Source organism: Cnephaeus nilssonii (assembly GCF_951640355.1).
Source record: "Cnephaeus nilssonii genome assembly, chromosome: 10".
In the NCBI taxonomy this organism is placed as follows: domain Eukaryota; kingdom Metazoa; phylum Chordata; class Mammalia; order Chiroptera; family Vespertilionidae; genus Cnephaeus; species Cnephaeus nilssonii.
In genome coordinates this window covers 15165677-15180428 of record NC_137081.1, presented here as the reverse complement: position 1 = coordinate 15180428, position 14752 = coordinate 15165677, and the positions used below count along the sequence as shown (strand labels likewise).

The 14752-nt window shown below is 38.5% G+C and overlaps 1 protein-coding gene across 6 annotated transcripts in view; it reads right to left on the bottom strand.

Moving 5' to 3' along the window:
* The window catches only part of MAP2 (microtubule associated protein 2), a 227656-nt gene that overhangs the window by 78798 nt on the left and 134106 nt on the right, over nt 1-14752 (bottom strand). The gene's annotated exons all lie outside the window — the stretch shown is intronic.

Below are 14752 nucleotides of genomic sequence, written 5' to 3'. Positions count from 1 at the left end.
AAATTGTAGGCACTTGTATTCTCTCCCAAGAGAATGTATTCATCCTGGTAGATTGTTAATTATATCCAGTTAGCTTTAAAGGACTGGGCCTCCTGCCCAGTTTGTATTGACTCTCCCTAGCATAGGATGAAGAGGACTTTTTTTTTCCTTAACAATGAATTAAATTTTCTCTAAAGGTACTAAACTTATTTTGACATACAGAATCCTAAAAGTCATTCTGGATTATTACTTCTGCTTAGAAATTCCACTAGAACAATACAGAATACTTCCTACTAATGTGGTGCCTAGAAAAAAACCAATTACTAGAAAGCACTGGGCTTGTTTTGTCCCTCATAAGCCATTCAGGTGTAATCATCTTTATCTACAGAGAAGGCAACCAAGGGCCAACCATACATACATAATTGTCCTTAAATCAAGGGGCAGAGTTGAGGCCCAGTTTGAAGTCCTGCTGTCTTACAATAGGAGTCTAAATCGATATATCTCCATGTGTTTCTGTCAGGGCCTGTATGATTTCACCCCTGGTAGGGTGGACCCCATCATATCCTCAGGAAAGATGTTGCTTTACAAGAATGAGCCCTAAGACTCAAAATGAGATTTTGATAGCTATTGATTCTTCTTCCAGTAGGAAATGTAAACTTGAAAAGACAAGAAGCAGGTGGCTCTGTTCTTCTCCATGACCTTTCTGAGAACAATGTGTATATGGATATGAGCAGAGCAAGGTTCGATGAAAAAATAACAAACACTGACTAGCCCAGGTCCTCTATTAAGTGCTTTTACATGTAATTGTCTCATTTCATCTGTAAGCAATCACACATGATGTGCAGTGGAGAACAAGTCTGTTAATGCATATTAAAGGTAGAAAGGCTTAACGTTTTTTAAAAAAAATATTCTGTAGGCACAAAGAAACAGTGGAATTCTCAGTTTCTTCAAATAATTTGATAGCTAGTTTAGAAAAAAAAAATGTGACCACCCAGACCTCTGAACAAAGTTTTTTTTCAGTTTGTTTTTTCTGCTTTTGTTTTTTCCATTTACTCCAGTTCAGTGGTCCTCAAATTTGGAATATATTTTTAAATGACATCATATATTTATAAATGTACATATGACATATATTTATGTAACATAATATACAATAACTGGAGACTAAATAATTTTAAGAATAGTTTTGATTAAAAGCAAGTTAAATCTTTTAAAACTAATAAAATGGTGGACCTTGTTCTCATAAAAAGAATCTTCGGGAACGTAATCAATGAATGCTGAATAAAATGTCATGCTTTATATCCTCTTTAAATTCCTTATTTTCCTTAAATTCCTTAATATGCATATTTTTTGTACTTCATCTTCATGATTTTCAAGTCCACATTCACCCATGTATATGAGTGTGCAAGTACAGATTACATATTGTGTGCATGTATCATTTACCCTAGTAAAATTAAGAAGGAAAAAAAGAAAGAAAATCTATAGAACAGGGGTCAGCAAACAATGGACCATAGATTAGATCCATCTTCCTGCTGCCTGTTTCTCTAAATACAGTTCATTGGCACACAAACCACGTCTCTCGTTCTCCTGTTGCCTGTGGCTGCCTTACTGCTGCGCTGCCAGAGTGAGTAGTTGTGACAGAGACTCTACGGCCCTTTATATGTTTATGTATGACCCCAACTATTGACTATCTGGCCCTTTACAGCAAACATTCAGCGACACCTATTATCAAAGAACACGTTCATCATTTGAGCAATATTAAAACAATATTTAAAAATAACATCCTGTCTTTCACAGTCTTCTCAATATTAACTCAATAGTTATATATAAATGAAAGTAAAACTGCAGCCTTAAACACTTAAAAGCGAGTTTCATTCCAACAGAATTTAGAAATTATTGGGCAAAGAATGAGAAGATGGTTAAAAAATAAAGGGTACCCATTTAGTCATAACAACAATGGCCCATTTATCCATCATCCTGATTTTTGTGTGTCTTTGTTTGTTATAAAATTAAAATGACAATCTATTTTTCTAGACTTTATTTTATGATAAAGAGATAAATGCCATCTGGGATTTATTTTTAAAAAGCACTTATGGCCTATTTCATCAGGCACATGAAACTGAATCGTCATCTTAAATTAATACAGTGCAGTTATAAGTAATATTTTTATCCCATATAAAAAGGATTAACTTACTTTAACACAGTTTTCATTGAGAGCATTCTTTGGCACAGTTTTAGTATTTGTTACATTATATAGAGTAATTATAGCATCCCTGAAACAATGTTAACAAATGTACACAGCATTTATTATGTGCCTGAAACTATTTGCAGCACTTCATCTATATATTAGCTCATTTAATCCTCACTATCACCTTCTAAGACAGGCAACTATTGTTATACCCAGTTAACAGATGAGAAAACTGAGGCCAAGACTTTAAGTGCCCTTCCCAGCATGACACAGCTAGAAAGTGGCTAACCTTTCAGCAATACACCAATTCTTTATAACTCTTAGGGTTGATTTTAGGTCTTCAACGTTTCAAGCATAAAGGCTTTGTGACTCCTCTGAGAAGTGGTATTTCAAGGACGGCAACTTTTAATTTTCTAGAAATACTAAGCACATTTATTTTTCAGCATATCCAGCTTCTTGAACACATCGAAGTTGACTCAGCTGTAGTTCTGCCTCTGTTCTCTACTCCATTTTTCTATCAGGTCTGCTGTGTCACCTTCCAGAACCTCTTAGAGCTGGGTCCAAACATTGTTGACAATCATGACTGATAACACCTGACAAAGTCCAGTGGTTAACAACTATATTTAAGGGTTAGCCTACACATGATAGAGAATAGGATGCACAGTGGCATCACCAACTCCTGGAATAAATCAGTCAATAAGGAACCCAAGATAAACACTTGTTTATCTATATATGATCAGTTTTATTAGCTGCTTACTCAGATAAATAAGGTGTGTATATGATGAAATTAGGTTGCACATAATACATGTTTGGATGTTGGCATATTTAATTGCAAGTTATGTGATGCCTATGGCATTGAAGTTAAAAGGATACATTTATTTTAGAATCTTGTGAAGAAAATATTGCTAACGTATGTTTTTTGTTTAATTAATTAAGCAACAAAGTCAAGACAAAATCTTCCCTAGATTGATAGGGACAGGATATACTTTTCATTAACCTTTGAAACATTTGGTTATTTTTCATGTTTTGATAGACTTTGTCAGATAAGCTAAACAGATGCTTGAAGTTGCTGGGATTCTGAAGAGCTAAACATAACCTCATTGGATAGCATTAGCCTACTTGATGAACTCTCAAATAAACAAAATAACGTTGTTCTCTACATCCTCTATCAATCTGCTCTGCGAGGCTTTGAACAGTTCCTGTACTTCAGGGCACTTGTCCAGAACAACGAGACTTCAACTGATGAGAACGGAATTGCTGATACTCGGGAAAATATCCACCACGCAAGCAATCTTAACTAGAGCAGTGGCCAACATAAAATCATCTAGTCGAACATGCTGCTAAACCATTTCTATTCCACAATAGGTTTAGAAGCAGCTCATGATCACTACTTATTTATTAGTAGCTGAAAGTCACCATGAGGCAAAACCACTGACAGTTGAAAAGAGGTATTTCTTTCTTGGGGTTTCTTTTAAGGAGAACATTATGTTTCTGGCCAAGGAAACATGCTTCAAAATATACATTTGAAAGAAATAAGGACACTTAACAAAAGCCCTATTCAAAACATATGATCTCAAGTTGTCCAGAGAATCTAGGCAAGATTGAGTTTTCCCATTTCATCCCCAAACCTGCTACTTCAGGCTCTTGCCAAGGACTAGCAGACTGCGTTAAGCCGATTTAGCACAAATAATCCAGCCTTGTTCAAAGCATCTCAATATAGTTCAAGGCAGTAAAGAAGGATACAAATAGGTGAAAGATAAAGGATTGAATTAGCCAGAAAAGTCAGGTTTACGCCTCAGAGTCTTTATATAAAAAAGGCTTATGTCCTGCTCATACAAATCCTGATATGAGCAGGGTAATTCTCCAGCCCACCTTTCTTTCTCCCATGCAGTGACCCAGCAATTGGGATCTAGTCTTCTTGTGGCTCAACTCGGGGCTTCCGGATTACTGCAGCAGGAGGGAGACACCCAAGAGCTGTGCACTGGCTCTCAAATGCTTTAACACAGAGGCGACACCCATCACCTCCTCTCACAGCCCACTGGGCTCAACTAACCATATGGCTCTGCCTAAATGCAAGGGATGGAGAGAGAGGTAGGGTAAATAGAGATTTGTTGAACAATAAAAATCTCGATTGCAAGAGTGAGAGGCATGATATGTCCAGTAGTACATTCGGGTCGTGCTTAAATGCTCACTTTTCTAAAAGAGTTGAAAAGAAATAATACTCGGTGATATCAGTTAAAATCTTATTTTGCTAAATTGTTAATACATTCTGACTCTGAGAACATATAAATATAGCCCAGCCGGTGTGGCTCAGCTTTTGAGCATTGACCCATGAACCAGGAGGTCACAGTCTAGGTCAGGACATATGCCTGGTTTGTGGGCTGGATCCCCAGTAGGGGAGATGGGGGGGGGGGGGGCAGGAGGCAGCTGATCAATCAATGATTTTCACATCATTGATGTTTTTATCTCTCTCTCCCTTCCTTTCTCTGAAATCAATAAAAACCTATTTTAAAAAATATAGAAATATAAATAAATGTATATTTTAGTTTATAAATGAACTAGAGGCCTGGTGCACGAAATTAGTGCACAGGGCGGGGGGTCCCTCAGCCTGGCCTGCAATGACACCAGCATCCCGTGCCCCAGAGGCCCGCCCACCCGCTCGTCCTCCCTCCCTCCGCGGCTGTAAACTATTGGGCAGACCTTCCAACTTTTTGCATCTTCAGTATTATCACTAGGAAAATGGAGATTATTAGTGAGATTTCCCTTACAGAGTACTGCATAATGAAATAACATCATCTGTAGAAAAGTGCTTTGACAATTGTGGAAAATCGTGGTATGTCAATGTCAGCCTTCAAATTGTGTTTCTTCACCATGGGGCACTACTCTATACCCTTGTGAAGAGACTATGTATTAACTTCAGCAAAGTTCATGCCAATGCATGGTTTTTTAGCTTCGACTCTTCCCTTCAGTTTTGCTTAGCAGCTAAGCAAAGTTCTTAGGACATGGGATGTCTTTGAGAAGGATTGTGCCCGAGAAAGAAAGCATCTTGTTCGCTCATAGCCCCAAGTTCACCTGCTGGGCACCATCTGTCAACCTGCAGGGAATACAGAGATTTCATGGAGAAGGCATTTAGCTGAACCGGGGTGACAGAGCACCAGGCTATTTTTGAGGTCAATGTGAGCACTCAAATTCCAGCTGTGGTCTAAAGAAGTTAGAATTCACCCGATGGGTGATGTTCTCTGCCTGAGCGCCCACACTCTGTGAGGATGACATTCCTGTCTGCTGGAGAATTTGAAAAGGCGAGCACACAGAAAAGAGGACTCCATCAGAGAGGGGGAAATACATGCTGTGCTGCAGTCATCTGACCGGAAAAATGAAATTCTAGCAAATCTACTTTTAGCCCAAAGAGCTGAAGGCTCTAGAAGCAGAAGGATTTCATCAACTCACTGGGGAAGAGTTTACAATTAAGGGTGATCTCCAGCTGATTCAGGTCCTTCATCTTTTGCTGCATATTGTTCAAGAGGCAACAAGTGATAACTTAATTAGGGCAGTGAGGACTGAGCTAACACCCACCCCTCCCCCTTCTTAAGGCTAATTTGAAATATATCTGTTCCTCCCCAAGTTATCTTCTTAATAGTGGCAGCCAGCACTTTATTACCAATGAAATTGCCATAAGTGACCCATTTTAAGAAGTGACGATTTCTTAGTTGAGGGAGAGTATTACTTGCTGGCTGAGAGGATATATCAAAGTAAACTCTAGCCTTGAAATATATCTGGATCCACTATTTTAATGCTCCCAGGTGTTCTGGGAATTCCATAACAATATTCATGCATACATAATCCAATAATTCTCCCATTAGTAGCTTAGAAATATTAAGACACACAAGGATGTATCATTAAGATTCCATCAAACCAAAGGGGAGGACTTGGCATAGAGAGATACTGGTGACAAAAAAAAAAAAAAAAGAAAAGAAAGAAGAAAGAAGAAAAGAAAAAGCTTGCCTCCAAAGTATCAATAGGAGGCAAAGGAGGAGGCAGATGTCTGCTGGGGAGCCCTTTAAAATGTTTTCCCTTGCTTCTATTATTCTGTCAGTAGCCACGGTGGCCATGCAATTCCCCTTCTTTGTGCTCTTTTCAGAATGGTACTCTATTATTATGCTTTATTTAATTGGCTTCAATTTAAGCACACAGACAGTGGGAATGGAGGAGGGAGGAGTGCAGAAATCAGCGCAGGAGGGGCCCAGGGAGCAAGGGACAGGAGCCAGCAGTGCAGGTCCCAAAAGGCCTTTATCTAAAGCTCCTAGTAGCCACTTCAGGTCTATAATCAGGCCACATTGTGCCTGATTTATACAAAAACCACATGAAAATGAGATTAAAATCTAAACTAAAAAACAATAACAAGACAACAACAACAACAAAACCCCCAAACAAACAGCAAGTAAGCCAATGAAGTTGCAAATATTCCAGCTGCTCTAATTACTGTTGTTCCAAAGGCATGTGAGGGCTGTCGCCTTGCTTGGGTTCCTCCGGCCTCCCCTGGCCTCCCCTGGGACTAGTCAGCCACCTTTGGTATTTGCAGGCACAGATGTTTGCTTCAGAGGTAGGGTTTCACCCTCATACCCGGAGAATGGTTTTTAGAGCTACTCTGGGCCAATGAACAGTGTTTAAACAATTACTGCGACTTAAAAATGTATTATTTTGTGTGTGTGGCTCCCAGTAGTTACATTACAGAAAGTCCCATTTGGGGTCTTAGAGTGATCTAACTGCACACATGGGGCTACTCTCCCTCACTCCCAGGACTGCCCCCATCTCTCTGGGATCTCCCAGCAATGAGGGCCAACAGCCTGCTCTGTGTGTGCCTCCTCCATTGAGTGACTGGCATCACTTCACCGTTGGCAGGGGCTTCCACTTTAAGGATTTAGAAGTACCTTCTTAGTGAGGGAGTACAGATCCCGCAGCACAGTGCTTTTGTTTTGCTTTACTTAATTTATTTATGATTTTAGTTTCTATTGCACATCTAACCTATTTTTTTAAAAGATATTTCTATTGATGTCAGAGGGGAAGGGAGAGGGAGCAAGAGATGCAAACATCAATAATGAGAGAGAATCATTGATTGGCTGCCTCCTCCATGCCCCCTACTGAGGATTGAGCCCGCAACCCGAGCATGTGCCCTGACCTCCTGGCTCATAGGTCGACGCTCAACCACTGAACCACTCCAGCCGGGCTATCCTATTTTTTAATGCAATGCCAAACAGACTCATTCAGCTAAAAGCAAACTCATGCAGCTAAAGAAAAGAGGAGAAAAAAATAGTTTAAAATACAAGACTGAAAGCCATTTCTGACTTTCTCTTTGCCTCATGTTTTTGGGGGCTCTACCTAGTTCGCAGGGACTGCATAGATTTCCCCTGTGCACAGCAACTCTGCTTCAAGCCCTTAACCTACTCTCACTGGTTCTTTGGAGATCTCCTAGTGACTACCTGGGGTTGGCGGTGGGATGATGAGGCCCTGGTCTAATAGAAGTTAATTTTAGCAATCGCCTCAGAAACTGACTGAAAGCCATCATAATAAAGTATATTGGCTTCATGAGATCCCGATACAACTTTAACACTAAAATCTGGAATACCGATTTCTATTAAATTATTCATTTTAAAAAACACACACACATATAACTGCTGCTAGAACAAAAGATAAGAACCTTTAACTTCAGAAGAAAGTTATAAGCTTCTCTGTCCTTAAATAAAACTCCCTTTGAAACTTGTTCTAATGTGATTTTTTTATGCCTTAAAGAAGCCCATGCACTATCATCACAAAAGACATCTAACATTCATTCTTCACCATGTTCTCAAACACAGTATTGATCCTGTGTAGCATCATCTAATCGTCTCTAAAGTTTCAGTGTAATTATAAATGTCCAGTAATAGCTCATTCACTTAACAAATTATTTGCTATATAGCTGCCTACTGAAAAGACAGTTTCCAGTGGGACCACAAGGAATAGCCATTATACGCCAGCTGAGAAGCTCAGCCACAACAGACCCATGGGAAATTTCTGGCTTCCAATTTCCCAGAGAATTGGTTTTGAGCATCATACAAATGAATAGTCATTTTCTCTTAAATAATTAATAATTAAGATCCTTTTCCTCAAAAAAAAATCTGTGAAGATATTTTAAAAGAAATCATTATTGTAATTAAGCCTCCTTAAAAGTCCAGTTAAATTTCTTAATCTGAAGACTTCATACATAACTGAAATGCAAACTTATTTTTTTTAAATACAACGATAGTAATAACTATGAAATCTGTTTTATTATCACTCTCAAATTTTCAGGAATAGTTTATGTTATACTTACTATATTGGCAAAAGGTTTGATCTCTTTTCAAGTAAAAGTCTATAAAGCAGAGATGTTTGTCAGGATATTTTTAAATTGAATAATTTCATTGTCGGTGCCCAGGGAAAGTACTGAATGAAATGAAGCTTAATTCGAGTGCTATGGCACACATTTCAGAGCCATCATTGTTAGGCAAAATTCTTACCAAAACTCATGTTTTAAAAAAGCCCAACAGACCTATCTTCTAGGTCCTTTGTAGGTTACACAGAGATGTTTTCTCTTTGACGTTTTTTCCCTTTTCCCTTTTTTTGAGGGGCGGAGGGAGGGATAATGGTACAGACTGGTTTTAAGGTCCCTTTTTGGTTTTCCTTATATTCTCTGCTTGTTAAATTATAACAACTGGAAGCAATTTTCTCATGGTCACACCATTCCTGCCTGTAAAGTGTTACCTCTGGAAGCTTCTTTTAGAAAAGTGTCAGACAGCTGTGCTTAGCAAGAGAGGCTCATGTGTTATACTTTGTTCATTATAAATCTGTTATTGTGTTGATGACCATGGATTGTGATGGGTGCTGACTAGGGCTGTTAGACTCATATAAAAAAATGTTTCTTACAGTGGGAACCAGTGAAGTGGTTAGAGTAAGAAGCTGCTCAACAGAGAGGACAGACTTTGGAGCCAACCAGACCTCTGTGTAGCAAGTTATTCAATTTCATTGGGCCCTAATTTCTTCATCCATAAATTATAGATCATAATATCTACTTTCTTAAAGAACAATTTGAAGGGCTAGAGATAAGTTAAAGAAAGCTTCTTACAAGGAGTTTGACAAATATTCAGTGTTTGTCACATGGTACTGTTATTGTTATACAACTCAATGAATCGGGTAGGGAAGGTTTGCCAAAAACATTCAAGAGCGTTTCCATTTATTATGTTCTATAAGCACTTTCCAGACATGGGCGACATCACTACCATCTGGGCTCCTGGTTAAAAATTCAGAGTCCTGGGTTCCAATCCAGGGATTCTGACTGCAGAGGTCTGGAGTGGGTCCGGGAATCTACCTCCTCACAAGCACTCCATATGAATCCTTAGACGGTAATCTGAGGATCACAGTTTGACAAATAACTGCTATATAATATATAATTAATCCTATTGGTGTAACCCTGATCATTTTGTCTGTCACTATGTTAGTTTTTTAAAAAGAATATGGTTTATAAGATCTTAGCTTAGTGGTAACTGTTAGTTTAAATGTTGTTGTTTTAATTGTATGCGCTTAAACCTCCATAAGTGATACAAAATAAACCCAAGTATTTTTTTCCTAGTAATTTATGATAGTTTCTCTTCTCAGAAAACCTGGTCTTTAGCTCTTTTGTGTGTGTGATAAGCTTTTATTTTTTAATATATATAATTTTTATTGATTTCAGAGAGGAAGGGAGAGAGAGATAGAAACATCAATGATGAGAATCACTGATCAGCTGCCTCTTGCACACCCCAGCCTGCAACCCGGGCATGTGCCCGACCGAGAATCAAACCATGACCTTCTGGTTCATAGGTCAACGCTCAACCACTGAGCCACACCGACTGGGCTGTGATAGACTCTTTATAAAATTGAATGAAAGCTTTGGATTCATGCCCATGAAGATTTGACTTTATTTGTACAAAAGCTGGGTCCCATTTATATATTGCCTTGGAGCCAAAGAACCTCAAGTTAAAAGCATTTGGGCTCAAGAAATAGATAGTAACCACTTGCAATTTAGAGAACTATTTCTATACTCTTTAGATATTATAGGTCTAAAACATGATTATTGTGCAATGGGGGAAATCGCCTTTATATATTTTAAATATTTATTACTTCTCAAATAGCTTTGATTGCTTAGTCTGTAGGAGGGTTGGGAATAGTTCTTTACAAAACTGAATAGGAGAAGTCTAATAAATAGCTGTTTATTCTATGAAAATAAGACAAATTTCTATACTGGATAGCAAGGAATCCAGTAACAGCAAACTTTAAATACCACGGAGTCTATCTATCACAAATTTTGGAAAAACAGATATGCATTGCCCAGCAAGTTGTACCTTACTTAATGTAACTAAGTCCTGGAAGAGAAATGTAAGGCTTGCACATTTTATTTTTGCTTGTATTACTAAATTAGTGATTGTCTGTGATTCATATAAGGTGAAAATGAAGAGTGATTGCTAATGCATATGGGGTTTCTTTGCGGGGGGGGGGGGAATGATTAAAATGTTCTAAAATTAGATAGTGGAGATGGTTGTATAGCTCTGTGAATAAACTAAAAATCCATGAATTGTACCATTTAAAATGGTGAATTTTTGTATGTGAATTATATAGCTATTACTAAGAAAAAAAAAATCAATGACCCAGTGGTTATGTTAATTAATTCATGGTGTTAATACTAAAATCTAAATAAATTTGGTAAATATTAACTTTGTTTAGAATTTAAAATTTTCAAGACGTTTAGGCCCAAGCAGTGAAAAGAAAATCTTCCTATAATGAAACAAAATAATTCAGAATATTCATTTTGACTATTTCATCATTTGCTACTATATATTAGATACTGAATTATACCCTGTCTACTTAGCCCTGTTAAAAAAAAAATAGCCTGAAATACTCTCACTGACTTCAAGAGCTTATTTGGGATGGCAGTTAATTATAGCACAAAGCTTAGGTTAAAAGCACAGGAGAAAAAGTATAGGTCAAGAAAGATTATGTTAAATTTCAATTATTCAGGAGAGCATAGTATTTAAGCAGAGGATGAGAGACAGAAGAAGAAACTGAGAAAATAACAGAAACAAAAGCACAGAAGTAGCAGAGGATGCGTCCATAAAAACTGCCAAGTGTTTGGCACACAAGGAATTGTGGCAGATAGAGCTGGAAATACAGGTTGGGGCATAAGACAGAGGGCTTGGAATCCTAGTTGGAAGAAAATATATTTATGCTACTGTAACAGGGATTTCTTGGAGGTTTTAGGTAAGATATAAGTCATCTGTGTTTTAGAAAGATTAATCTTTAATTGAAATGGATGAGCTTCTCAAACATATGCAAAGCGAGTGTCTTGGGCTAGGCCAATGGTAGGGTGGCTGGATGAGGAAACGCTAGAGAGGGCAATAACGAAAAACAGGACACGTCAGTATTGCAGAATCTAATAAAAAAGAGGTTTCAAGGAGAGATGCGTGGCCACTAATAATACCGTTTTTCATATGTGTACAGTATTTAATCTTGGTCAGTCTTTTGGTGTTTTATAACTTGTCAGAGGTTTCACAGTCAGCTGTGGGTGGCAGATCAAGACTAAAATCAAGTTTTCAATATTAATTCTATTGCATCATTGCTGTACCAAAGAGAGTCATTCAACTTAAAAGCTAAGAGGCAACCATTCAATTATTTAACAAGATTAGCAAAGGAGATCTCTCAAAAAGACATTTTGAGCAAGTGGTAGGGTGAAAAAGAAATCTAGTAAAATGCTAAGAAGAGAGTAGGACAGGTAAGAAGTGCGGCAATGAGTGGAGTGGACATGTTAGAGGATTTCAGATAGCAAAGGGAATAAGAAGGCGATAGCTAGAAATATAAATAGGTTTAAGCAGTAAAGTAAAAGGGTACCAGACTGATTAGGATCCAATGATGGAACACACCACTGTATAAGGCACCTATATGATATTACATTGAAGACTTGCAATGGGGGAGGGGGGGAATAATCTACCTTATTTCAAAATCTGTTAGGTATGGAGTGACCCTGGGATAAAATTTTATATTATTACTTTGCTAATTCATCTTAGTCAATGAAACAGTTGTTTCTCCCTGTATTTAAGCACATATTTCTTCAGATACTGGAATAAAAAAAATTAAATATTCAGAACATCCCTCAATTGTTTAAACTGTTGTAAATGTCAAATTGTATATAATGTTTATACAGTTCCTAACTCTTATTTGAAAGTAGAATGCCACCTACTTGGAAATGTACCTTGGATATGTATAGTGTAACATAAGAAATATTTGTGAGTAGATGAGTTTTGTGATTATTTTCTTATTTCCTCAGCCCAGCCTGCGCCCTCTTGCAGACTGGGAGCCCTCGGGGGATGTCTGACTGATGACTTAGGCCAGCTCCCGGACAGGACATCCTTAGCGCTGCCACGGAGGCAGGAGAGGCTCCCGCCACCGCCGCTGTGCTCACCAGCCATGGCTGAGCGGTGCTCGCCCTGTGGGAGCGCACTGACCACCAAGGGGCAGCTCCTGCATTGAGTGTCTGCCCCCTGGTGGTCAGTGCGCATCATAGCGACCGGTCATTCCGACATTCAGTCGATTTGCATATTAGCCTTTTATTATATAGGATACTAACTGGCAGATACTACTACTATACTGATCATAAAAAAAAACTTAAAAAACATTCAAGGTGAATAAGTATTTCTGCTTGAGTTCAATATTAACACAACAGCAAATGATATATTTAATATTAATGCTCTAAATTTACTGTGGTGTCCTCTTAAAATACAAATATCAGACCTTCTTTACCATGCTCACTTGAGTTAACATTTGACTTTTTGATGTTGTTATTCTTCCTTTAAATAGCAATTTAATTATACAGTTACTCAGCTCCAAAAAGATAGCCTCATACCAGTAGATGCAAAAGCGAATGACTCACGGCATGATCTCAACTTTCAAATGTCATAAATATTACATTCAAAATGATGTCATCAGCCCTAACCGGTTTGGCTCAGCAGATAGAGTGTTGGCCTGTAGACCAAAGGGTCCCGGGTTCAATTCCGGTCAAGGGCACATACCTTGATTGAAGGCTCCTCCCTGGCCCGGGCCTTGGTTAGGGCTCGTGCAGGAGGCAACCAATTGATGTGTTTCTCTCACATTGATGTTTCTCTCTGTGCCTTTCCCTCTCTCTTCCACTCTCCCTAAAAATCAATGAAAAAATATTGGGTGAGGATTAACAAAAAACAAAACAAAACAAAACAAAAAAACACAAAATGATGTCATCAAAACAAGGCAGGGATTTGTACAGATTTTCCTGAAGCTTCTCTATATATGTCCAACTTAATAGATTCTAATTAACTAATATCTGATTAGATTGGGTTCACAAAATGAATCTCTCTCTCTCTCTCTCTCTCTCTCTTTCTCTAATATACTGTAACCATATAGTCTCATTCAGCCTTGAAATTTTTAGGGTTTCAGTGGGGTGGCCTTTAGATGTGGGCGTGTATTTCAGTCTGCAGAAGAATTCTGTTTTGGGGTTGGCTGACATGAACACTTTGTCTTTCCTATCTTCTTATACAACATGCCTGGCAAGCTATAATTATCAGTATTCCTCTTATAGCAGGATAATTATTTGTTATTTTTGCTTCAAGTAATAAAAGAACCGAACCGTGTTCTCCCCACAAACAAGACTCGTGTGCACGGGGTGACCTGCCTGCCTGCACAATAGGGAAAGATCCCCACTGATCCCTGTGAAGCAGGCTGCTACTCTAAGTCACTCCGGTGAAACTTCAAAGGCAAGGTGACGGTGAAATCCTTTACAAAAAGCTTCCAAGACAAAGCAAGATAGTCCATCACATGTAGGAAGATCTTCCTTTTCTTACTTCCAGTCATATTTTAGTGGCTGATGTTTATACCAGACAACAAATGTATCATTAAAATGAATATTGGTAAGATTCTTAAGATCAGGAGCAGAAATCTTTTTGCTGCAAGTTATGATTATGTAGATACAGCGCTGAACTCCCTGTCTGACAGTCATTTTTGTTAACTCAAGGGCCAAACTCCCAAAGCAGCTCATCTTGATTAGGACAGATTAAGAGAGGGATTTGTACAGTGTTCTTGTTTCAAGGGCACTGGGCGCAAACTGAATGAATACCTCAGCGTCGGCCAGGAATACTAAACTGAATCTATGATGAAACAAATGCAATCATTCTAAAAGTCTGTGCATCTTGCTCGCTCTCTACAGCCTCTTTTTGGTACGTCGCCTTAATGCTGGACAGATCAGGGAACCTCAGAGGTAAATTAGTGTAATTGAGTGAATGCACACAGTATGGAAAACAAAATCCTCCAGCAGCCACGGGACCTGCCACAGCTCAGCAAAGCAGAACCCTTAGCTCCCTGGAATGTGTAACACGTGCCCCCCAGGCAAGTACACATTCCTCTGCCAGAAAAGCAGGACATCTGGGGCTTCACCTTGACGTTATACAAACTTTTCTAAATCTGTGTTTTTGCCACCTGAGCACACACAGCCCTTAGACGGTTAGGTCAACGTTGAAATCA